This window comes from Phasianus colchicus, chromosome 1 (assembly GCF_987193195.1).
Source record: "Phasianus colchicus chromosome 1, bPhaCol1.hap1.1, whole genome shotgun sequence".
Taxonomy (NCBI): Eukaryota; Metazoa; Chordata; class Aves; order Galliformes; family Phasianidae; genus Phasianus; species Phasianus colchicus.
The window spans coordinates 121,022,175-121,049,452 of NC_143436.1; the positions used below are offsets into that span (position 1 = coordinate 121,022,175).

The following is a 27,278-nucleotide window of genomic DNA, read 5'->3' on the forward strand; positions in this document are numbered from 1 at the left end:
CTGTTCCCCATCCCAGACTCCCAGGTCAGGGGTACATTACACCAAAGATAATTGGTCTGGTTCTGTTAAAGACAGACATATGACACAACAAAGCAATTTTCTCCTAATCTCATTCTCAGAAGTAAACAAACCTAGTTTTAGCTGAATTTTTAAAAGCAAACATTGACAAAAACAGCTCAAAATTGCTATGCATCTTAGGAAGCTTCCATACAGATGACTGAAGATAAGTTATGTTTAAAATTTTTAAATAGACTGAAGTTTTGAATGTTAGAAGGTGACACTCTCATCACCAATAATTAAAAAGGATTAATTATGTTGCAATTCCTTTGTGGTTGGCCTATGGTTCGTATTTCTCGATAGTCCAAGAAATGCATACAGTAGAGATTTGAATTATTTTATTAGAAGAAAACATCTTCCTTGAGAATTAACTCAGAATCACGTACTATGAAATTTGATATTTATTGTCTACCTTGAGAGGAAAATTGAGCCACAAGTAACAGGTATGATTTTTTAATTTTATTCACACTGGAAGATGCTCTGTTGTGATGTTGATAAGATTAGGTAAAATAACTTATGTATAATAGAATATAGATTTATTTTTTTTGTCCCATGAAAATTATGTCTTTTTCACTTCTTTTTCATTTTAAGTTCCTGTTGCCAGCCCTGGGAATTCAAGCAGGGGCTTAGTACACCCTCAGAAGTGCAAAGCTTTGCAATTCAGAATTATCTTATTACACATGGGCAATTCTTGCTCTCAATGAGTAAAAAGTAGTGCCACACAAAAAGTAACATCAAGCTGCTATGAGTAATCAGATTAATCAGTGCTGGAGGCAGTTAGCAGGAACAAAAAGAAAAGGAAGCAATTTATACAAAGACTGTTCATGAAAATGCACATGCTCCTTTTTGTCTGCATGTCTGTAGATGGACCTGTGTATTTGTAATGCTATCCCAGATACAGGGAAGGAAGATTCATATTATGAGCTGTATTTAGCCTAGAGCAAACAAGATATAAACAAAGGAATGGTAGAGAAAGCAGCCATGAATATATAGCAAACTCACTGCTTCCCAGCCAATTTTGCCTGCAAAAACACCACACTTATCATCCCATCCAGGGGTATCTTATTCCTTCATCCTCTGTAGACCTGAGAAGATCAGGTCACTTCTCTAATATATACTCTCTGACTCAACAGTTACTTTTATACTACTTTGGGACTCTACAGTCCCAAAATCAGCTAATATTTAAAATCACTGTAACCTACATGAGCAAAACACCCAGAGAATTTCATGAAGTATTGCATTACGGACACTTGCATAGTGATTTATAAAAACGACCATAGACTCTTAGTTTAAGTCCTATGAAAATCATCCATAAGGAAGGAATCCTTCACATGATTGAGGGAGCCATTTGGAAAGCTGGTGCTGAAAAAGTGCATGACTTCCAGCTGACTTTTGGGGGAAAAAAAAAAAAACAACAACAAAAAAAACCAGTTCATACAAAGCTAGAGGCCCAAATTTAGTAGACATCAGTTTCACAATAAAATACAATGTCACCATAAAGCTAGACATTAACTTTCTACTATTATTTGCTAACAAGATAGACCTATGGCCTTCTATTTAGTTAGGTTGTGCAAAATTATTCAACTCAATTTGAAAAGAAAAAGTGTAACACGTTTTTATTCTGAGGTATTAAACATGACTTGAGAAGCAGATGGATGCATGACAATTCTCTAGATATCCAGTCACTTCAAATTTTCAGTGCTGTGAATTAAGATGACATATTATAGCTGCTATTTAGAATAATAAATCTAGGGTTTTACATGGTGACTTCTTAATTTAGTGTTTTCCTGAAGGTACTAGAAGGGAAATTTAATGTTCTGAGGGTGTAGATCAGTATACAACTGATGTACACAGAAACAGAGCTTCTCTCAGGTGAATGAAGATCAAACCATAAGCCCTGGAGGTGAGAGAGTGGATATGAGGACTGCCTTTCAGCTCAGTAAACCATCTCAGAAAGAGAGAGGTCCTAAGGTGCAGCAGTTGATCTTTTCTAAGAATAGGATTTGCAGTATAAATGCAATTCATGTCAGCATTTGCAGCTCTGCCGTATTTGTGGATACTTGGTAGGTTGAAACATCAAGTTTCACTGTTCTTTTTGACCCAACACCAGAGGTCCATGCCCAGACCCTACAAAACAAAACAAAACAAAAATGCTTTAGGATTTCAAACTCTCCAAACACCTTGTGTTTCATATTTTATCTTTATATTTCATGAGAGATGTAACAACATATTACTGCTGTAGACCATTGGGGAAAAAAAAAATGTGTGCACATATACATGGGTATACCGTAGAAACATAGAATGGCCTGGGTTGACAAGGACCACAATGATCATCTAGTTTCAACCTCCCTGCTATGTGCAGGGTTACCAACCATCAGACCAGTCTGTCCAGAGCCACATCCAGCCTGGTCTTGAATGTCTCCAGGGATTGGGCATCCACATCCTCTCTGGGCAACATGTTCAAGTGGATCACCACTCTCTGAGTGAAAAACTTCCTCCCAATATCTAACCTAAATCTCCCGTCTTAGTTTAAAACCACTCCCCCTTCTCCTAACATTTAAAACCATTCCCCCTAGTCCCAAGCATATCATGAGGATAGACACCCACAGCTAGGCGGAACCTGAACTTTGTCCTGCAGAATTACCAAATGGTTCCTTCTTTCTTGTCTGAAAGACCTGTACGCAGGTATTGCCTCATTTCAATATATCTATGGAGGTCTCATCTCTGTTCAGGGCTGGGGAGGTCAGATAGAAAGAGGAAAGGAGGCTCTCCCACATGAAACAGCTGTCTATCTGTCTCATGGGATGTTAACAGCTTTCAAACTGTGGCTTTTGAGAACAGAATAATTGATTTCTAAAGCAAAATATTTTGATGGGATAGCTGATTTCACTATCCCACACATTTTTAAACTGGGCCTGAAAATCAGTACCTATATTCATTTAAAGACAATTTATCTTCTATTAAATAGAGAATCATCCATCTTTTTTTTTTTATCATACTTTAGGACTTACAGAGATTCTTTTTATGTCAGCCTGATGACTGCACTAAGCAATGACTAACTCACTGGTAACTCACTGATTTTTTTATAACTGTCTGCTTTAATACTAAATTTGAGCTTATTTGTAGGATATAGGTCAGCACAACAGGTTAACATGCCTCACTGGAGCCCTAAGGTTTCCACATACACATTCTTGCTCAATAGCAATTCCAAATGCTGTGAACATCATTTCATTATCATCTTTCACTGACACATTTCTTTCTACCATCTTCTTTGCAAGTTTGAGTGTAAATGACCAATCCAAATGCTAGATCCCACAAAATACTTAGGCAATGCAGATTAAATGTACTAACATGAACTTCTTCAGTGCTCAGCTACTGTAGTGGAGAATATAGACCTAAGTTTATGTTCCCACAGTGGTGCATGAGGAAAGCCAAGAAATGTGATCTGAAGAACACTGTGTTGAGCATGGAGGTGTCTCTGCTAGACCAGGACTTCCCTATAATGTTCATTAGCTGAAGTGTCATTGAGGTAATGATGAATGAAAACACCTTGCAAGTTTTATCTCTCCACATCAACTTCTTAGAAGATTAACCAGATTGCTACTAGTGCATTAAGAAGAAAACAAACTCTCTCAAACCTATCAGATGCAGATAACACATAACTTCTAGGGAAGTACAACATACATAGGAAAGTACATACATAGGAATCTGAGACTTGACCTTTGGTCCCTTGTCGAGAGGAAATAAGGGAGGGAGGGGGACCCTCTTACACCAGAAACCGATCTCCATTATAATCTGAAGTGAAGTAGACCTCCTTTAACAAAAGATGCATGCAGATGCAAGTGCCCGGTTCTGTACAAAAGTTCCTAATCTATGGCAAGGAGTCAGATGTGTAAAACAATTGTATGTAAATCGAATAACAGCATGTCACAGAATGCATGTGAATAAAGGATGAACAAAGTGCAGTCACTTTCTGATACTGTGCTATTAGCTGAGGGACTTCTGAATAGTTAAAATATGAAGAGAGAGACAAACAAGTAAAGCTATCATAGAGCATGGAAGTAGAAATTATTTTGGTTTACTGAGCAGAATATCTTTCTAATGTATAACCAAGTCTATATATAGTATTTTTTGGTCGGATTTTTGTTCACTTTCCTCTGACAACATGTATCTAATCTTCCATCAAACAGAGATTTGTGTATATCTTTTACTACAAAGCTAATGTGAGTTCTTCTTCATGAAAAGCCCATGCATCAGTGGGCTTGGGTAAATGCTGACTGCTCATGACCCAGTGCAGATTCTTTAATCCGTAAGAAATTCAGACAAGTATTTTATGCTTACTTGCTCATAGAAACAAGGCAGATACTTTTTGCTTTTTAATCAATATATAAAAGAATGTCAACATACTCTCACCTCATCACCTTTGATTCTGTAGAGAACAATAAATGGGAAAAAGAGTTCAAATAAACACACATGGGTTATTGGTGTGAGTCATGCTTATGTATAATGGTGATAATGAGAATGGTGTATTGTGTATCCAACAATATATCTCTACTTCTGAAGTAGGTTATTCTGCTTTTTTATTTTTTATTGTTATCTGTGTGGAGGTTACAATGGCTCTATCATAAAGTCCCTTCATGTATCTGCTACAGAAAAGGTATACAAAAGGTGGAAGAATAGGATTAAATTCAGATCTTCATGCAAAATCATCCAAAGCAGTTGGTAGCTTTCCCTGGCTTTTGTGAATTCATACAGTATGTAAAGCTCTATCATAAAAAGCAGATGAGTGTCCCCTATTAAAAAAAAAAAAAAAAAAAAAGAATGGAAAAAGCAATGTGCAGAATGTCTTTTTGTCAGAGTAATAGGTAACAGAACTTGGCCTCTGTGGAAAAAAGTTTCTTTTTTTCATTTCTGAAAACAATTTTATCTATGCTATGAAAGTTATTACCTGATATAATTAGTAGTAGATTGCAGTACCATAGATCAAATTTGCTCCTTGTCAGTCTACTCTAATCTATTTGGGTAAAGAAAATTTAGACAGAGAAGCATAGAAAGAGAGGCATGTGGACACACTGTGGTCCTCCCGAGTATGCCAAGTTAATGATCTCACTTCGTACCTATTCAGGTGTACTCGGAAAACACAGTTACAGATAAAAGAGGGAGAGAATGATTCAAATGCCAATACATGTGTAGATATGCATTTTGGCTTAAATGGTCTGCAGTGAAATAAGATCTTGCCTTCCATGAGGGAACTTAGTGTTCTCCAAAAGAATTGTTGGAGGTAAAAAAAACATTTTTGGATTGACATAAAATCACCTTAGAAGAGATTTTAGCTGGTCTGCATAACTGTAAGGAAGGCTGGACATATAGAAACATTTTACTTTCACCTGTTACTTGGTGAAGAAGCAAGAAGTTAAATCTATATAGGGAAGTTATAGTGGGGGGTTGGAGCTTGATGATCCTTGTGGTCCCTTCCAAGCTAAACCATTCTATGATTCTATCATTCTATCATTCTATGAAGCATTTCTCTATCACAAATAAGCTTTAGTCCTGTAAGGATTCTTGCAGCAAAATGCTAGTTGATTATAATAGAAAACATAGGTTGTTGTTAGCTGTTGCAGTTGTAAATTTATACTCAAGAGAAACAGGAATGCAGAAAAAATAAATTGGTTAATAATCATATAACTTTTAATTTCTTGTGACCCAATGAGAAGGATATGTAAAATCATCTCTTGCTGTAGCAAAATGTCAGTTCAGTACTGGTAGGCATTTATTCAGCTCTCTGCGTGATACATGCGATGTGACTTCAGTGTTTTACTGGAGCCGTACAGTTAGGTGATTGATGATGAATTCAGGAGAGCACAAATGCCAATCATAAAAGATCAGATCTTTTTAGTGTTCATGTTATCTTGGCTCCTGTGAATGATTCTCAGTCTAGCAGAAGATGTTGAATAACAGCAGTTAACTACTGTCAGCAGCTATGGATAACTTTCAGCATACAGCAGAAACCAATAAATGCAGGTAGTACACTTTAATGCATTGGCTCTAAAATGGAAAGTAGATGCATTTTCTAGAATTATTTATGCATGGAAGCAAACAAAGTTCTGCTGTTCTTCCCCTCTTCTAATTAAAAACTGAATATTTTACTGCCTAATTTTCTATTTCCCATTTTCAGGTCACATTATTCATCAGCTGTACCCAGACAACTCTCCCAAAATTAACTGACGACACCAGGTTGGTGCTAGCAGGATGGGAGCACCCTTAGAAGCAGCTGAAGCAGAAGAGCTGTTTTTCACAAGCCCTACCAGGCACAACCCAAACTGCCCTCTCCTCAGAGGTGGGGTCACTAAAACAGACAGATATGACCATGCCCCAGGCCACAGCAGAAAGCAACAGTGGGGCCAGCAGTGGGAGTGATGTTTCTTGTCTCTGGTCTCTCAGTTTTTTCTCTCATGTCATCTGTTTCTCAGGGACTTGCTCCAGCCTGATGCCCTGATGTAAGCAAGAGAAAAGCAAAGCTCTTACTCTTGCAAAGCAGAGCACTTCAAAATGAAGAAGTGCCAGAATAAAGGTATCCTTTACCAATGGAGTCCATAAACATAAGCATGATGCCCACCTATCTATACGTACATATGCATGTTTATATATATTAATATATGTTTATACACAATAACATATCACTTTTTACATTATCCCCAAGTTACAGAGTGATGTAGTGGAATAGGCTAGAGAAAGAAGTCCTGACTTGACCCTGAGGCCTCACATTTACTTTGCAGGGGTCACTGCAGTGCTGGAAGGTTATCTATCTACTGCCACCTTGATCAAAAGGCATGTAATTACTCTTAACACAGTGTAAAGGAGCTGGGTGAATTAAGTTCATTCCTTTTTCAAAGGCATGTTCAATCTCTAACTGCGTTGTCGTAGTTACAGCTGGGGAATTTGGGAAATGTGCTGGTGAAATTGATTACTCAGACATGTGTGACTATGATTCATCAGAGATCCTGGAAAAGAAAGATGGGCAAGTTCTCCCCCAACCCCATCATTTCTTTCTTTATTACTTTATTTGAAATAAATCTTGGACAACAGAAAAATAATTTGATTTTATGATAGCCACGGGCAGAATAAAAGATGTTCTCTTCTACCTACCCATGATAGAACTGTAGGTTAAAGATTCAATTTGAAACAATGGTTTTCACTTTATTTGCTAACCATTTTGAGGACATTACATTCCCATTTCCTTCAGGTAACCATAGTTCCTGGGAGCTTGAAGATTTGTTCTAATATTAAAACAACAGGACAGTTACTCTTAACATCTGTCTGGCAGTTGCTAGTTACCAGGTATGCCAAAGGAACTTACAAAGACAACCATCTAATTGAGAAACAGTCTACCCTTTCAGAAGTTGTATGACTATCAGTTCAGTCTAGCTTCAGCCACTGAACATTAAAGTTACAGTGTTCCAACACCTGACTGTTTCATTTTCTCCTGATTAAGAGTTCTGAATGTCTGTGATGTATAAGTGTATCATTTCCTCATTAAAACCTTTTTAAATTGTAGAAACATTGACTTTTCTAAGTGCTTTCTCCACAGACATTACAATAGCTATCACAATAGGACAAGAAGGAATGGCCTCAAATTGCACCACGGGTGATTCAGGTTGGATATTAGGAAAAATTTCTCCTCAGAAAGAGTGGTGAGGCATTGGAACAGGCTGACCAGGGAGGTGGTGGAGTCACACGTTCAAGAAATGTAGATGTGGCACTGATGGACTAGATGATCATAGTGGTCTTTCCAACTTGATTCTGTGATAGCTGAGATACGACAAGTATGATAGTTTCTAAAAGTACAATTTTTCAGGGCAAGATCACCACTGGTACCCCAGTGTGTGTACCTTTTGTAAACCAAAAGAAATAATGCCTGTAACACCCAGTGTGGGAGGCTTGGGAGGACCAACTGGGCAGCCCCATAGAGCATCACCCTATAAGTTGGTCTCTTTGTAGGAGCTGCACTGGGCATTCCTCAGTGACTCACCACTACTGAGTGAGCACTGAGATGTTATTAAGAGTTTATATTACTTTTTACCTCCTGGCACGGCTGAAACCCTGGAAAATAATGCCATTGCACCTCAAGCCAGAGCTGTAGTGACTTAGGGAAAGGCAAGATTTGTGAGCAAAGGTAACATTTTTTAAACTGGGAAAAAAAACAGACAACTTTCAGTCTGAACTTACTATCTTGATGTTAACAATTTAGATCAGAAAAAAAAAAAAAAAAAAAAAAAAAAAAAAAGAGAGAGATAGAGAGTGTGAGAAAAGAGAGTTCATATCTGTGGTATAGTGGCGAAGTACTAGTCCAGAGTGGGGTGGTAAATTGTCAGCTCCAAAAACATATGACCTGAGGGAGGATGAGCACCTGCCCTCCTGTCTTCATCCTGACACCACAAATGTTCTTCTGGAGGATGTGCAGGAAGAAATGAAGAATGGCAAGGCAACCCTGAGCAAGATGCTCAAGCTAATGGCCCACCCTCATCAGGACAGTGCTTTGGATTCTGCACAAAGCTCTCAGCTGCAGCTGCATCATGGGACAGTGAGAGGAGAGGCACAAATCTGTTAGGGGCCAGGCAGCTCCTCAGAGATGGCAGCTTCCATTCTGAGCATGGGGCTTCTGATTAAATCTTTTCTTAGTTCTGTTCTGGCTGAGGGCTTTCTCAACTGCATGCACATGCATCTATGGACTCTGACTGCAGCTCAGAGCATGAGGAGGAGGGTGGTGCTAGTGGCTAGAGTGTGAGGAACACTAAAACTACACTCACACTAATAATATGTTCTTAAGGAAGCAAACTAAAAGTATTCTTCATTCTATTTTTTAAGGCACTCTCTCTGGAAAGGAGGAGATCACGGCCCTCCAGTTAATGTTTAGTTACACTGACAAGGTGCAAAAATTTCAGAAAAACAGACAGCCTCTTCATCTTCAAAGCTAGAGGTCAGGCACAGCCATGTCCCAGATGTATACTGCTGAAACCTACTTATTCACAGAATCACAGAATGGCCAGGATTGGAAGGGACCTCAAGGATCATGAAGCTCCAACCCCCCTGCCACAGGCAGAGCCACCAACCTCCCCATTTAATACTAGACCATCCAATCTGGCTTTGAACACCTGCAGGGACAGGGCATCCACAACCTCTCTGGGCAGCCTGTTCCAGCACCTCACCACTCTCTCTGTAAAGAACTTCCCCCTAACATCCAACCTAAATCTTCCCTCCCTCAACTTAAAACCATTTCCCCTTGTCCTGCAGTTATCAACCCTTTCAAAGAGTTGATTCCCCTCCTGTTTGCTCCCTTTAGGTACTGAAAGGCTGCAATGAGGTCACCCTGCAGCCTTCTTTTCTCCAGACTGAACAAGCCCAGCTCCCTCAGCCTGTCTTTGTAGGAGAGCTGCTGCAGTTCCCTGATCATCTTCATAGCTCTTCTCCGTACCCTCTCCAACAGCTCTCTTTCTTTCTTGTACTGAGGGCTCCAGACCTGGACACAGTACTCCAGATAGGGCCTCACAAGAGCAGAGTAGAGAGGGACAATCACCTCCATGTCCCTCTGGCCACCACTCTTCTGATGGAGCTGGAGAGTGGAAACCATTTGCTTTCCGAGCTGTTCTCTTCAGACATTTTTGAAGAAATTTAGGTAAAATTGTGGAGAAAACAATGCTGGACTCTTTAAACACAGCTTCTTATCAGGTATAAATTATTAATTAATTGTTATCAATAGCTGTGTACAACATTAGGTTTCTATGTCCCTGCTGTAAGGACAGTGTTAATATCTGGGACATATTTTTTGAAGCTTCAAGATTTGCTTCACTCCAAACCTGATGAACTGTCTCAGGCAATGGTGGGAATGAAGTTACATCTGACAAGACAATCCAGTAGGGCTGCAAGGAGTACAAGCAGTAGGCTTCACCTATAAAATTCTGGCAAATAGTGGTTAATCAAAGAAGAAAAACCTAACACAGGCAAGACACACAGAAATATAAACCAGAGACTTACAGTTCTGACAACAGCTGTTAAATGTCACTGAAATTCAGATATATTGTTAATGTAACATTTTCTGCATTTTGGCTTGCTCATGAAGCTCTGCGTGAGACAGTCAATATCGGGGGTGGCATACAATGATACACAGGGAAGCAATATTCACAAAGCATCCTTTGCACACACTCCTGTGTAACATACTAAAGTGCGTCTATTCTTCCAAGTTAGAAATAAGTCTGACAGTGCTGTAAGAGGTTGCACAAGTGAAATTAAGTCGTAGTTTGCAGTGCTACCATCTTTCTTGACACTGGTCTGCATGGATTCTAATTATGGCATGGCATGATACAGAGTTGCATTTTGTTCTAACACAGCCTTTCCAGACACTACACTTTGCTCAGAGATGCTCTGCTTCTCCTGTGTTAGAACAGAACTCTTTTATAGATCAGGTCAAACCATTGCATTAAAAGCAGTATTTCTAGCTCCTCCCAGCATATCATATTGAAATGAATAAATATATCCATCTTTTGACCCTAAGCATGTTTTCTCAAACATTTAAACTTTATCTCCCACTTGGTTGGATGCTAATGCCAAAAGGATTATTCATGTCAACAGGGCTCCAGTTGCTTTTACTGTTATACTTTTCACCCACTGAGATAAATCAAAAGGAAAACAAATGTGACTAATGTTGATCATTCTACATGGAAAGGTAGCAGAAAAACTGAAATTCGTTCTGCTCACAGGCCATGTTTTTACAGGCAACTAAATATTTGCTTGAGCACAGCTCATGCTTATTAAACTGTGTAGCTCATGCATCACAGCACTGAGAAAATGTTTAAGCTTGTTCTTATCTGCCCTTGGAGATACACCTTTGGCGATGAAGAACGTGGTCAGGAGGCAGTTTATTCCCGGTGATTTGAATTCATCTGTAAAATTCTCTTCTATAAGGTGACTTGGTATGGCAGGCTAGGCAATAACGCTGTTAGTTAGTGATCTTGTCTTGTAGACCTTGTAGGCTGCATTTATTTCTTGGCAAAACTATGCAGCTGTAGCCATGGCAAGAGGTTCTTCTATCACAGGAGGAGGGATTATCCACCACAGTGGAGAATCACTATAAAGCATCAGCTTCCCCTTTTACTTCCATAGCCATCTTCCCTCTTTCCTTCTCCACAGCTCTTACACCTTTCTCCAGGAAACTACCTCTATCACTAACATTCAGCAGACAGAAGATGCCCAAGTTAAAGAGAAAGGGAAGTCATGACTGTAACCAGGTAGGAGAGAAAGTGAATCATAAAATCACTGAATCAGAGTCATAGAATGACTTGGGTTGGATAGAACTTCTGAGACATATTCAGTCTCATGAGGCAGTCTTGGACTTACTCTTCTCTTACATGTGGGGGGATGCTCCACATCCCCCATCTAGATGTTCAGGGATGTGAGAGACATGAGAAGCATGGCTGCCAGTGAAGGCTGAGGCAAAGAATTCACTGAGTACCTTAGCCTTCTCCATGTCTTTTGTAGACATCTCTCCCTTTTCATTTATCAGAGAGGATACGCTCTCCTTGGTGTGTCTCTTTGTAGAACCCCTTCTTATTATTTTCCACATCCTTCACCAAGTTCAGTTTCATTCACACCTTGACTTTCCTGATCCCATCTCTGCATGTCCAGACAGCATTCCTGCATTCTTCCTAGGCTACCCATCCCGATTTCCACTGCTTGCACACTGTCCTCTTTTCCTTCAGTTTGACCAGCAAATCCTTGCTCAGCCTTCCAGTTTCCCGTCTCCTCTACTTGTTTTCCTATACTGATGAACAGAGATCTCTCGTGCATCCTCAAAGAGGTGCCAGTTCTATTCTGCTCCTTTGTCTCTGGGGGGATCTAACCCCTGGGATCTTTGTTTCCCAGGGAATCTCAGCCAGTAATCTCTTAAATAGCCTGAAGTTTGCTCTCCTGAAGTTCAGGGTCCTGACTTTGCTTTTTGCCAGGCCTATCCTCCTCAAAATCACAAACTCTACCAGGGTGTGGTCACTACAGCCCTGGGTGCTTCCAGTCTTATCTCTGTGCTGGTGAGCATCAGGTCCAGTAACACGTCACCTCTGGTTACTCTGTCTAATACCTGCACCAGGAAGTTATCCTCAGTGGATGCCAAGAGTCTCCTGGATTGCTTGCAGCAATTCTTAACATTGAGAGCAACTTCCCTACTCTTCCTGCCCTGTCTATCCTTTCTAATAAGCTTGTAGCCTTCAGTCATAGTATTCCAGCTGTGTGATTTGTCCCATCACGTTTCCATGATAACAATTAGGTCATAGTTTTCTAATTGCACTGTGCTTTCCAATTCCTTCTCCTGCTTATTTCCCATGCTGCATGCATCAGTAGAGAGCTGTTTCAGCTGGACTGTCAGCAGCATTATTCTCCTCAGTGAGCCCTCCCAAGTTCCTTGGGAATAAATCTGAGGTTTTTCCTTGTTGTTTCCTAAAGTGAAAGCATTCACTGGCCTTCTCTGTCACTTAGAAGTCCATTTCAGGAGGAAAAATATTACCTTCAGCAAGTACTGAAGGCCAGGGAAAGACAGGGGAGAAGAATCAGGCAACACAGAACTGATGATGGGGATATATGCTCATTACCCAGGTCTCTCACTGAAGTTCTGGAAGAAAACATATAAAAAATGTTAAAGCCAACAATGTTCAACAGCAAACACAACATTTTAGCAGTGAGTTTTACCAACACCTGCAAACACAAAGAATGTAATAACAGTGTAAATGAGCAGTTGCCACATGTATGTGCTATCTTTAACTCCTGAGTTTTCCTACAGAAACTGCTTCCAGAACCATAGGGCCAGAAAATTCAGTTCTTTGGTTCTTCTACATGCAGGCAGACCCACCAAGAAACTCAGCAGTGCTGTCCAGAATCCCTCTCTAAATTCAGCAAGAGGTCATTGAACTGAAGTTGCTCTGGATGAAACTTCAGTATTAAAAACTTTCTCTGTATTAGTAGATTTTCTGTTGTTGGGAGTTTTCTTTACCACTTTTATTCTAAACATTATTAAAGCTTAAGGCAATGCAATTATTATTTAATTATTAAGGTTTGTAGTAAAAGCACATCTGTTTGGTTTGAAAAGGCTGGCTCTGCTTCAGAAAGGCTAGACAACCATTTTATAAACAGCTTGGATACCACAGTATTGCAGCTCAGTTTTCATGGCTACCAAGAAGAATGTACAAAACGTGAACCGAGAACGCAGGATGTATAAAATGTTTCAAAAAATAAGAAAATTAGACAATATTTCTCATTTACAATTGTTTAGATTTTCTGATTCATCAGACAGATTCATGAAGGGAAAGTTTCCCACTTTATTGATTTTCCTCCTGTGAATGCAATAAGGACTTTTGTTTTTAAGGCACTGGCAAAGCAGTTTAGGAATCCTCTGGGTTTTTTATGCCAGATCTTCCCCTGACATAAAGAGGAACTAATGGCTGCAATCACCCTGCCTGCAGCAGCTTGTGTTTTTAAAACACAAGACCCTGGATTTTTTAAGGATCAGTAAGATTCTATTTGCAAGGAAGCAACTTATTAACAAAAATGGGAGCCTCGGGAGTGGATTGATCTTTTCCATAACTGAAACATTCTTTGCAGTACATTTCATTTCAAATTCATATTAGAAAAAACAATTACTGACATTCACATGCTAGGATTGATTAATTTCCTGTCCCCTCCAGCTAAGAACTTACATCACAAAAGATTGCATAGCAGCAAATCACCAGCAAGTTAAAATAGTATTTATTTTGTCTCTGGAAAATACAATTTATGCACAATTTCAGTGTATCTGTCTCCTTTTTTCCCATCTTCTCAAAATTAGTGAGTGAATTGCTCTTTCTCATGTACAGTGGAATTTGCCCTGGGATCTAGGCTTTCAGGAACACTTAAAGTCTTCAGACTCCTGAAACTATTTAAAGGACAGATCACTTGCTAAGGCCTTACAGAAGAACTCTCTGTCCTCAGATCATCCTACTACCTTCAGGGTCTTTGAATGAAAACTCAATTGCCCAGAGTGCTTTTATATTCAATGAGAGAGGCACCTCAAAGATTAAATCAGACCACCTTGTTAGACATATCTATGTGTCATCATTCATTATAAAAGAAAACTAAGGAGTCTGCAGGTTTGTTCTATGCCTAACCTAGTCTATATAATTAGACAAAGATCTGCTTCCTAGCTTCTAGGTGTTACCTATATACTTGGCTACCTCATGATGGGACTAGTGCTGACCACACACTGGCCCAGTTCTAGTCTCCACCTCATACTCAGTTTTCTATGCAAAAGAAATCTAATCTAAAGGTGAGAAGGAGTGGAGCACCATGCTACATTCCAAAAGGTCCCCAGCACAATCCTTTGGCAGTACTTGTCTCTTTAACAGAAAAGTCTCTGATGTCACTTGTGCACTCATTTTCACCCAACTCCTTTCTTTTAATTTTCTTCCTATTGTGGCACAACATATTCCTGTTACGGTTTGCTCTTGTACTGAAAAAGAGATTATATTTCATGAGGATGGAATATATGCTGCCCAACAAATTTGTAGGTTGCCCAAAGAAACTGTGATGCCCCATCCCTGGAGCTGCTCAAGACCAGGTTGGATGGGGCCCTGGGCAGCCTGAGCTGGTGGGGGGCAGCCCTGCCCATGACAGGGGTTCGGGCTGGGTGTGCTTGGAGGTCCCTTCCAACCTAAGCCATTCTGTGATTCCAATGATTAAGAAACAAGCACTGCAGATTTCATGCAGGGAGTAAGACTGGTTTGGTCCTACAGCCTGAAACTTCATTTCAACCCAAAACATGAAACATGAATGTCATCTCATGTTGTCACAGCCATAACAGCAGCTCCTGGGGACAACCTCAATTTTCGTCCCAGATAACTCTGTGAGGTGCAGCCTCTATAAAACGGAAGTCAACGTAACATTAACTCACAGCTGCTTCCTTCTGGGAGTTTGTAACCAACAGTAAGTGATATTCTGGCAGTATTTGGGCTGCTTATCTTAATGTCAGACTAGGTTTGTCTTCACTTCTGTGTACTTTGTAAAGACCACAGAGTAAGCGGCACCTAAGCAGAACAACCTTTTTCTTTCTTTGCTTACAGAGAAAGAAAAACTAGCTAGTTCTTTGAAATAGACTGTGCTTTAATTCTATTCTAGGCTGAAACAAGCAAACCAGGATATTACTGACTGTAGAGATGCTCATGTTAGCTTCACACAGGCAGAGCTTTAGCAACACTGAACTGATTTTCTTCAAGCACAGAATCTTTTTCAAGATTCTCTGAGGACAGTCCTGGAAAACAATTTTCAAGAGAACATATTTAAGTTTAAATGGAGCTCAATTAAAGTAAATGGGACTTATACAGATAATGATCTGAAAACACCATTCCAGGAACTCCAAACCTAATTTCTGTTCTGTTCCCATAAGGAAAAAAAAAAGAAAAAAGAAAAGGAAGTATACTCACAGATACTGAGAAGCATGCTCGAAAATTACACACAGAGGGAAAAACAAAAAAAAGGCCATTCGTAGTAAAAATTTTATCCACAACTCAAAAAAGTTTCTCAGTTAACAAAACTGGGCAAGGGTAAGAAGACAAGTGTATGCATACTGTGCCATTAGTCACAGCCAGAGTTGTGTGAATGACCCTACACCCTATCTACAACTTTTAGGTTTAATGGGTCCTTTGCACCTTTTTATTCTCCATCTCTTTTAAAGCTTTTTTCTTTCTTTTTTTTCTTTCTTGCAATACTGGATTTTTGATGGGCTTGGAAAGCTATATAGTTTGTAAATTCCACATGCAAAAGCACAACCATATCTCCTCATTTTTAAATACAGCCACATAAAACACTTATCAAAGAATAAAGCCTAAACTATACATCAAGTCAGTCAATCAATACACTGCAGCAGAGACTGCATAATTACTTTTTTTCTGTGCTGTAATAGGGCCACATTGTGCTTTATGTCCATCATTAATTATTAAAATAGTTTCCTGCACTAGCATGCATCTAAACAGAGCACCTGCTCTCAATCTTCTCAGGTCAATCTTGTCTACTGGTTCACATCTATCTAGCGGGCATCCATCTAGGTCCTCCAGCATTCCCCTGGGATGGGAGTCAAACTATGCAATGTCTCGTAGGATCATTGTTCAATCTATCTCCAAAGTCCTTGAGTCTTTTGCAATCAAAAGCAATAGGTTTATACTTGATAAAGAAATATCAGCGAGTTTCAGCCACATTTATAAATGAGTGCTGCTTTACTTTCCCTCAGTTATATAAGGTCAGCTCCCAGCACAGAAGTTTTAATACAACAAAATGACAAGATGCACACAATTTATCAAAAGAGGGACCCAGTGCAAACTAGTTTGTAGCAGCAGGTGCTGCTCAAATAGGTACTTGCAAGATACTTGATGTTAGTTGGTCATAGAGAATATTGTTAAATGGCTTCATAGTTCCTTGAGTTCATTTCTCCCCACCTTTCCTGTAGGCTCCCTTTAAATATCAGAAGACCACTTTAAGGTCTTCCCAGCGCTTTCTCTTCTTCAAGTTGAACAACTCCAGCTTCCTCAGTGCTCCAGCCCTTTGAACATCTTTTGGCCCTCCACTGGACCCACTCTAACAGCTTCAAGTCCTTTTTGTGCTGTGAGCCCTAGAGCTGAATGCAGCACTCCAGGTGGGACCTCACAAGAGAAGAGGGCAAAATCACCTCCCTTGACTTGCTTAACATGCTTCTTTTGATGCAGCCTAGGACATGGTTGGGTTTCCAAAATGCACGAGAACATTGCCAATTCACTTCACATTTTGCATTCACCAAGTCCTTCTTCTCAGTGGTGTTCTCAATCCATTCTCTACCCAGCTTATATCTGTGCTTGGGCTAGTCCCAACCCAGGTACAGGACCTTGCTGTTGGCCTTGTTGAACTTCATGAAGTTTGTATGGGCCCAACTCTCAAGCCCATCAAGGCCTCTCAGGATGGCATCCCTTCATCCAGCATCTTGACCACACCACTCAGCTTGTTGTCACATCCATTCATTCTTATCAACTTTGTTTACTCTTATTAACCTGATCATGATTCTTCATTACAGTAAATGCAAGAGACAATCTTCAGCACTATTTGTAGTGTTAATAAATAGCATCTAGACACTGAGTTGCATCCCAAAGTTGTAGACGCAACTACAAAAGCATTTAAATTTTTACTTCTGATTTTCCCAGTACTTAAGGCTATGAATTCATGTGAGATAGATTTTCTGAAGATTTAACAATAGTAACAATAACAATAATAATAAAACTGCTTGGTTGATCTTAACTGAAAGGTATAATTTTCATTATTTTTGTGAAGATTTCATGATTATTGTTGGTGACACCTGTTCTCATTAGATCCTTTCCTCTAATGCTGCACACATTCCAGCTAAAGAAAAAGGACAGGCAGCTTATCCCTGGAAGTCACAAATTAGGGAGGGATTGACTTCTCTGGGAGGTGATATCCCTTGAACAGAGTCATTTAGTGTCCAAATATGCACCACTAGTCCCTGCGCCTTTCTGACTCAACAGTTTTGGTGGGTTTTTTTTCCCAAAGGAAGAATTTCTGAAAAAGTAATAAGGAGGAGAAAGCAAAGCTCATTTTAGAATTACAGTTTTATTAGCCAACAGTGCTATTCTGCAGTTATCACTTCCACAATTCCCCACTGGGAAGAAACATAACAACCACTTTACCTAGCAACAGTACACAGCACATTAGGACAGAGAGAGAAGAATTGCAAGAGAAAGTAAAGCATGTGCTAAACAATTATCTCATTGATATTTGGCCACCATACAGGTTTTAGCACTATCCAAAGCTCCACAAAGTCTTTCAGTCCCTAAAACCCCTAGCTAGGTTTTACACTGTCTCAGTGCCAATTGCCATGGTGCTTAATATGACCTACTGCTCCTCACATCTGCCAGCTTTATGTTGAGGTCTTCTGTCATGAAGCAGCTGGGTCTGATTCTGCACCACTGTGCTGTGCTGCATGTACAGTGGTTCAGCTGTGCAAAAAGTGAGTGAAGCATACCTATGCACAGTGTCAGTGTGCTTTGGACACTGGTTTTCTGCTCCATGACGGACTGAACTGGTGATCCACTGGTGGCTTTGTGGAATCTGGAACCACTGAAGCCAAGGTGAGAGACATTATAACAAGATATTCTCTTTCTTTTTCTTTCCTCCTTTTTTTTTTTTTTTTTTTTCCCTAATTTTTCTTCTTTTCTTTTTCCCCCTACTGTCGGTTTTTGATTCTTCTCGACTTTGTGGCTGCTATGTTTCCACTTACCTTACAACAGATTCAGCCATCTAAACTCCCCAGAGCCCCAGTAAATGGACTGGCTACCTGAAATAGTTGTTAGAATGGCCTCCTAAATATTACCCTTTTCGCTGGGTACACTAAAGGCTCCTCTACTAAAGATATCCGCATGGAGGAAATTTCTTTATATAAGCAGATAAATTATAGAGGGAATATTGAAAAAGGTGAACAACTTGTGTAATGATGTAAGCAAGAGTGTAGCATGAACCACAACCTGCAGTCAAGCACAGCATAACAACTGCTTTCATGTATTGTTCTATGAGAAACCTTAGCTTTAGAATTTCTTGTTGCCTAATGGGCAGTAAGAAAATCAAAATTCTGTTTACCACAATTGCCACACCTCTTCTAAATCTAATTATCCTGTTGATACTGTGCAGTTCAGACTTTCCAACATCAAGTTTCTAAAAATAAAAAAATAAATTGTAAAACCTCCATGGAATATATTTTCAAAATATTTTTTAGAGTCTGAACAGGAAATTCATTACCTGAAAATTCAGTCTAGGCTAATATTTTGAATATTTAAAAAACTCAGCATTTGCCTATTTCTAAAGCTCAGAACAGTCAAAATCCACAGAATTATGGGCTGTAGTGTAAAACTGAACAGCACAAATCCCATGGCATTGCAATCAAAGACAGGACACATTCATAGGGTCTAACCTTTACAAAAGTTTTACTACAGCTCTCAGGTTTCTATTCTCAACTTAAAGCAACAAAACTCCTCGAGTAAATGAGTTCAGGTTGTGGCAAAGATCCTATATGTTGGCATTAACTTATTTCAGTTGCCACTAATTTGTTTCATATAACAAACTCAACATATTAGAATCATGCAACCATAGAATCATTAAATTGGAAAAGATCTCTAAGGCTGCCTAGTCCAACCACCAACCTGTCACACCATGCCTACTGACCACGTCCCCCAGTGCCACATCCACATGGTGCTTGAAGACCTCCAGCGACAGTGACTGCACCACCTCCCTGGGCAGCCTGTGCCACTACCTCTCCATTAGATGCCAACGACAGGAAATACTATTATATGCAGAGTCTTGTACTAGGCAAGTTTCTTCCATTTTAAAAAATGTTATAGTTTCTACAATATTCCCCATACTGAAAACAGGAAATATAAATTTCTCTAGTAGGGACACTTATTTTTGTATACAAGCATAATGTGACACTAATTTCTGTTTCCAGCCAGCAGCTGTTACTGTCTCAGCATGCAAAAGGGTAAGAAAAAGGCTGGCTTTTTCATCTATAAACTTGCCGGTTACATTACCACAGAGTAATGCAACTGTTTCTCAAAGTCTCAGACTCTGCTTCCTTGCTGGGTGTCACATTCTCTCCACGCAGAACAGTTCAACAGCATGTATGAAACCAAAGGACACCAGAGTTAAATTATTCCAACTGAAATACTGGCCACAGTTCAGCAGGAAAAATGAGATTCCCAAAACTGCTCGTATTTGTGCTCCATCATTACTGAGTGAATGGGGTACCGACGGCAAAAAGCTAGAGCTTTTAAATTTTCTGCCTGCAGGATCTCTGCAGTACTGTAGGTGCCCAAAGATAATCTATGCATGGACTGTGTAATCCGGTGCACAATGTGCACATCTAGGGGAAAGAGTACACTGTCAAGATAATTATCATTACTATTATTTCTTATTTTGCAAAAGGAGGGTTTCTGACAAAATCTGCAAACTTCTTCCAACCACTCCCAGAGCATTAGAAGGTATAACGCTGGTACAGAGTGATCAAAAAGCCAAAAATATTAACTTCAGGTATGTTGAACTGACCATAGTACCCCTAGGTACCCCACAGTACCTGTGTGCTCTGATGCTCTGATCGCCACAGTGCCTTTGGGAAAAAGAGATGAGTAACCCTTGTGCACGTACACAGGAAATTCTAACCCAACAAGGTAAGAGTATATTTTTCTTAAACTGATAATCAATCTTTAACTCCACTTCAGAGACCCCAAAATAGCCCATTTTTGATAGAGTGGCAAGCACAATTATCTTGAAATCTGGTATATCCCTCATCAAAAACATCTGCAATAAATAAGTGTTCAAAACAAACCTATGGAAAAGCAAGTCTCCCATAGTTCAGACTTCACTTGTTTGTAACTAATGAATGTTGATGTTTCGAACTAAGTCGATCATTTTCTTCATCTTATTCATGGACTTCTTTTGGGTGAAAAATTATGAAGCCCATCCTTGGTGATGCTCTAATCACTGCCACATAAACTCTGCTTGCAAGGTTCTATTTTTTTAGAGTTTAGCTAAAAGTATCATAAAATACGTTCATTTTATAAAGACATCTTGCTTTGGTTCAGCTAACATCTTTGCCACATATTTCCTTCTACAGGTGTTACTAGGGTAGCAACACATAAACCTGTGCTAAAAGTTTCCACTCTCTAAAACCGACTTCAAATAAATTTCTCAAGGGCCAGAGCTTACTGATGTGAAATTCTTACTTCCCTTTCATCCAGTTGCCACAAACAACTGTGCTATATCATTTCAGTTGTGAATTAATCGAATTCCATCTTGAGACAGGTCAAGTCACTACTATCCTTACTATCAGTAGCTCTTGTTTCTCTATTCTTCAAAAAGACCTTTCAAAGCAAAGGATTCATAAGTGTACAGTTTAAAGTCCACTACACTAGACTAAGATAAGTCATGAAATCATTACAGTTGGAAAAAACCTAGATCATCTAGTCCAACTGTCAACCCACCATCACCATATTCACTAACTGTGTCCTCAGTGCCACATGTGCACATTCCTTGAACACCTCCAGAGATGGTGACTCCACTACCTCCCTGGGCAGCTTGTGTCACTGCCTCACCACTCTTTTGGAGAAGAAATTTTTCCTAATATCCAACCTGAACCTCCCCTGACACAACTTCAGGCCATTTTTTCTCATCCTATCCACGTACCTGGTAGAAGAGTAGCTCACCACAAACTCCTTTCAGGAATTTGTAGAGAGCAATAAGGTCTCCTCTGAGCCTCCTCTTCTCCAGACTGAACAATCCAGCTCCCTCAGCCGCTCCCCATAAGACCTGTGCTCCAGCCCCCCCACAGTTTTGTTACCTTTCTCCAGACACACTCCAGGGCCTCAATGTCTTTCAGCGAGGCACCCAAAACTGAACAAAGTATTTGAGGTGCAGCCTCAAATACTGAACTGAGTACAGAGGGATGATCACTTCCCTGCTCCTGCAGGCAACTCTATTTCTGACAAAAGCCAGAATGCCATTGCCCTTCTTGGCTACCTGGACACACTGCTGGCTCATGTTCAGCTGGCTGTCAACAAATAACTGCAAATCTTGGATACATGCAGAGAATGTACATGGATTATGCAGGAAACAGATGAAAAAAATGCATGGCTGGTTTCAGAGATAATGTTCAAAAGTTCATCTTCTATTGCACTGTTTAGTGCCATAGTAGCAAGAATCTACCTCATTCTCCATTTTCCACTTCCGTGGATATTACATCCTATTCAAATTTAATAGTAAGCAATAGCAAGTAATAGTTCAAGCAAGAGACTATTTGCATCAGCCCTGCTTCTCAAAGAAGGCATATGGGAATAAAAATTATTGAACAGGTATTTGATGTGTCATATATCAGAGGTACAGACTTAAACCTGGGGGAAAAGTACAGTGCTCTTCCTCCTCACCCTGCCACTTTCCAGATCTCCAGCTGTAAAACTGCACTCTCATTAACAGTTTCATTGAATCAATGCAGTTTATCTTCTGCGAGTAGCTTTCCCAGGAGAACAATCTGTTGATGAAAAAAAGAATTAAGACATTTGAAGAGATATTGTGCTTTTAGATAATAATGGGATTGTTTTCTGAGAAATAGTAGAAGTTTTCTTGGGGGAAAAAAAACAGATAAGATAAATTATTATGGGTTTTCAATAAAAGGTATGTCTGCAACTTATAGACAAAGCCAGCAGTTTTGGAAGTGGACTGTGGTGGATGAAGTCCATCTGGAGAAAATATTTCTTTTTAGAACAAAAGTCTTCATTATAAAGAACAAACAAAACAGACAAAACAAACATTTGAAAAAAGGATAAACCACATTGCTCTCAACAGTGTCAAAGGGTGCACATCACACCCATGATTACTCTTCTTACTTCAAAATTCAGGTCTATGGTAAGTTTATTCAGTTATTCTGAATAAAAGCTTTGATCTGACTAGACATGAAGTCCTCTTTGTAAAACTATGAGATGCTTATAAAAGTGTTCTCTCATTTTTGCAAAGGAGATAGCTTCACTTGTTTCCCTATCCCATATTGTTAACATGAAATATATGCTTGACTAAAACATCTAAGATGTCATAAGATTTGCCTTATGTGACAAAAGGTTTCTATAGAAGTCAGACCATTTTTATTAAAATATAATTTATATGTAAGAATGAATATGAAGAATAAAATTGTGCTTCTTTAAATCACAGCATTTAAACTCTGACACAAAAACATTTATAGAAAACATACACTTGTCAAAGATGGATTTTTGAGATGAAAAATATGGAGCAAATCAGTCCTATGGTCATGGCACTTTATACCCTCTGTCCCATGAGAAAAACTTTGCACACTCTGTTTTCTAAGAACGTAAAAAGTACAGTGTAGCTGCTGTCACAGATTCTAACTAAAGTCTACAACCCTTTGTCTCCTCTCAATTGCTGTGCAGTGCGGAAAGACAGCTGTAAGTCCCTTCTGAGGAAAACGAGCTGTGGCTGCATCAGCATTTTAATGCAGGGCAGTGCTGAGCTGTTTAAACGAAAGCCATCACTCCCACACTTTGCACACTGATGCAAATTTCAGAGCAGCTTGGTGTGCAAACAAGGTATCACGTAGAGGAAATAAAGCCAGATGATTTATTCTATGTTCGTATCATGAGCAATTACCTCCTACGATATACAAGTTAATTTATCAGTAAGGCCACTCATATGCTTTAATAGAAAGTTCTCAAAACACCAAGAGCTCTGTTCTGAAACAAACTGATTTGCTTGTCTTGCTGTATAAACATGCAATGACACCTGTACTCCTGTACTTCCTGTTACCCACCAGCAATCAGGTCTTGTTGACTTATGCACTCTTCTACCTCACCTTTCTCCTGCCTCAACGGCCTTTTCACATGCTGCACTTTTTTCTCCCAGTCCTATTTTAAAGTCTTTGTTTCTTCAAACATCTCTTCTGAAATCTTTCCTTTACCACTGTTACCTTTCCTGATGGCAGAAACAACCTTTCCAGCCCTAGATACCCAGAGTATTTCTGCACAGGGTGCAGAGGAAATCACACTGCCCATCAGCATGGAGACACAAGAGCTGCTGCTGCAGAAGCTGAAACTGGTGAAATAACAGAAGGTTGCTGCCTTGTGCTGCTCTCATCAGGGATGAGAGATCTGTTTTCAGAGCTACTTAGAATTCTAGAAAAGAATGGCCACCTTTCTGAAAATCTGTGAGCCCTAGGGCAGTCCATGTCATCCTGGGACAGAGGTCTTGAAGAGATATCTGTTTGCTTGAAAGTCCATACTCTGTATTGGGAGCCTTGTAGAAGAGACTGTTTTTGCAGAATGAGTGATCTTGAACAGGCCATGTCTCCTCTACTGGATCTTATACAGCCTTGTACTGAGCATTTTAGAAATCCTTGTTCTAGCAATATAATCTGCAATTTACAACAACTTTGAGAAAGGCAAGCTGTATGAGGATCAAGGGGTGGAATGCTGTGATACTGACTGTACAACAAGGAGTTAGTGATCCACCTACAGTAGCCACAAGCCTATGCTGAATTATGCTGCAGGCAATTTGGCCATCAGGCTGTGTTGTGATGCACAAATCCCTTGGCTGCAAGAGAGACCCAATCAGTTCATTCTAACAGTGGAACCTGCCTACAGCTCCCAGTCCTAGTTATGGCTTTGCCAACACACAGGAAAGCTCTGTATGTAAGGTGTTCTGGCCTTCAATTTAACCATCTTAGTAATAGAAAAAGGAGAAAAAAACTTTGTGCAAGCCTGAGGAAAGAGCCTGATAAATGACTCATGAAGCAGTGTCAGAAGCCTTAGCACTGAACTGTACTAGTAACCCTCAGAGCTTTCTGTACACAGCACCAAATCAAATACCATACCTCATATCTCCCATCCTCTAACAACTCATTCTTCCCCACCAATGTCATCACAGGATTCCCAGATGGTCTTATTACCAAGTAAGGCAGGCATAACTGCCTATCTACCTTTGGAAGCTATGCAGTGTCTTCTGCATCTTTGCCTCCTATGAGCACATAAAGTAAGGAGCCAGGAATGGGTTATGGATTTGCCTGCCTCTCTGCAGATGCTTCTGATATCAAGAAGTAACACGACTCCTAAAAGCGCCTATTGATAGCTCCCACACAAAGCAGCTTCTCACTCTTTTTTCCTCCTATCACAGAATAGCTCTGAGCATACATAGGAAATTACCTTTCTGGCACTTGGCCCTCAGATACTTTAACTTATTAAGATATCTGCATCTCCATCTTAACAGCATCTTTTCCCAGTATAGAAAATTGGCTTTTGATCATCATCAAGCACTAAGAAGGTGCTGTTAATGAGTTCTTGCTGAGCAGTGACATCTATTATTTATCATCAAAACTGACGTGGGCTCTACAGCAGGAACTGGCCTCAGCTCAGTTCATGCCCATACCCAATTCCTGGAAATGTAGAACATTCCTTTTGCCCTTCCTCTTTATTGTTTGGGGTTTGTTGCACTTATTTTCATCTTCTATTTGTTTGCTTTTCATTGTGTTTTAGTTTAAAAATTGCTATTGTTTTCATTATAGTATAAACACTAATGGATCGGTTTTGTAGTGCACAAACTATGTACAACAGTTGTATAATGGCATATTATACATACACAACATCATATTGCTTTTGTTATATATTGCTATCTGGCAGGAATTCCTATAGGTACTTCACCACAGACTGGGGATGGTATCAAAATGCATGGGATAAGAGCTAAAGGGTAATCGCAAGAATAAAAGATGCCATCTTCTACAGTGCCTCTTGGGTTGTCCAAGTAGGTACCTGGCACAGGCATGTAACTGAATGACAGATATAAAGCTTACATTCATGAGATGGTCAATGGCTCTTTGAAATTGAATTTCTTCTCAACTAGTCACTCTCAGATGAAGAGAACTGTAAGTATGAGATATGTATCCTGCACGTAGAATGAAGAATAGGGAAATCTTTATGTTCAGCTCAAGAACTTCAAGAAAAATTCAACAGCAAAAAAAATGAATTACAGCTTAAAGTTTTCTTTTTTCTAAAAACAAACTTATCATGAAATCTCCAATAATCTCCCATTCCCAATCACACGCACTCCAAGTTAAGGTTGTTGAGGTTTTTTGTTTGTTTCTTTTTTCCCTCTGGATGACAATTTAAGGACATGCTGCCAAGCCCATCTGTCCCCGTATTTGCAGTAATTCTTGTTTGCATGAGTTTTCTGCATGCTGTTCAATTTTCTGGTAGAGAACAGTTAGTTTTCTTTCTGCAGTGGGTTTCCTTTCAGAGAATATGCTGTTTCCCCATCACCTACGGAGCTGCAGCCTCCACAGAAACTTACAGGTGATCAGTATTTCTGAAAAATAACCCAAACATATATTCAATAAACTCAAACACTCAATAACTCACAAAGTCCCACTAGCATAATTCAAGCAGGCATCTAAATAGAGAAGCTGCCAAAGTCAGATTACAATTTTGGCCTATGACCTTCGATGACATTATTACCACAGTTTTGTCAACTACCTAATGAATACCACCACGACATTTGCAAACACCTCCACTACACATGATTTGAAAGCAATGCCTCAAGCCCTAAGCAGCTGTATAATAGATATGGCCACTCAAATAGGTTTGATGACATCACAACCTCAAGAGTTGGAGACCTCAGCCCTTCAAATACTAACAACTTAAATCATGCTGCTTCACAATTCCTGATTTAACAACTTTGTTCTTCAGATTCTCAACTAAAACAAACTTAAGATTTTTTAATTGCACATTAAAAAAAAAAAAAAAAAAAACACAGACTAATGTTGCCTCTCCACTATAAGAAGACTTCCAGATGACTTCCAGAGATACTTTCTGACAGAAAACATTCTGCGATTCTGTCAATTTTATCCACTTAAATGAACTCAAATTATATTCCATTTATGGTAACACATAGAATACTAAAAATTTGAAATTTAGTAGATGCTTATATATATCAGTGTATATATATATCAGTTTATATATATCAGTGGTACTTTATGTGGCATTATGACACAATTACTATTGCATACAAGTCTGATGTCTGTAAAGAAGACCTGTTCAGACATAATTCTTGCTGGTGACAGGATGAGGGGAAATGGCTTCAAGTTGAGCCAGGGGAGGTTTAGGTTGGATATCAGGAAAAACTTCTTTACAGAAAGGGTTGTTAAGCACTGGAATAGGCTCCCCAGGGAGGTGGTTGAGTCACCATCCCTGGATGTGTTTAAAACCTATTTGGATGTGGTGCTCAGGGACATGATTTAGCAGAGGGTTGATAGTTCAGTTAGTATGGTTATCAAATTCTATAATAATTTGAAAATATGTCTTTCAACAACTTTTTTAAAAATGTAGCACGTGAAAGCTTACTGACAATAAAAGATTATTTAAATAAAAAATTCTCAGGCTAAACCTGAGAATCTGAAATTCAGAAAAGCCTAATCTCAGAAAAGTTATTTATAACTACAGAGAGTCTGAAAGACTGTATCACCTTCAACCCCTGGAGTGTCACCAAGGTGAACAGACACTTCTGCCCTAATTAAGGGTGATACAATAGCTCTACAAAAATGAGTTATCTACTTTACTTTTAGCATCCCTGTACATTTA

At 39.4% G+C, this 27,278-nt stretch overlaps 1 long non-coding RNA gene across 2 annotated transcripts in view; it reads right to left on the reverse strand.

Annotated features, from left to right (window-relative positions):
- Positions 1–1,726: 1,726 nt before the first annotated feature.
- The window catches only part of LOC149919997 (uncharacterized), a 52,290-nt gene continuing 26,738 nt past the window's right edge, over positions 1,727–27,278 (reverse strand). Inside the window, exon 4 of one of the 2 annotated variants that reach the window (XR_016461464.1) lies at positions 1,727–2,184. This is a non-coding gene — a long non-coding RNA (uncharacterized LOC149919997). Of the gene's footprint in view, positions 2,185–22,768; positions 26,008–27,278 lie in introns of those variants that run through there. The other variant, XR_016461381.1, reaches the window with a different exon arrangement.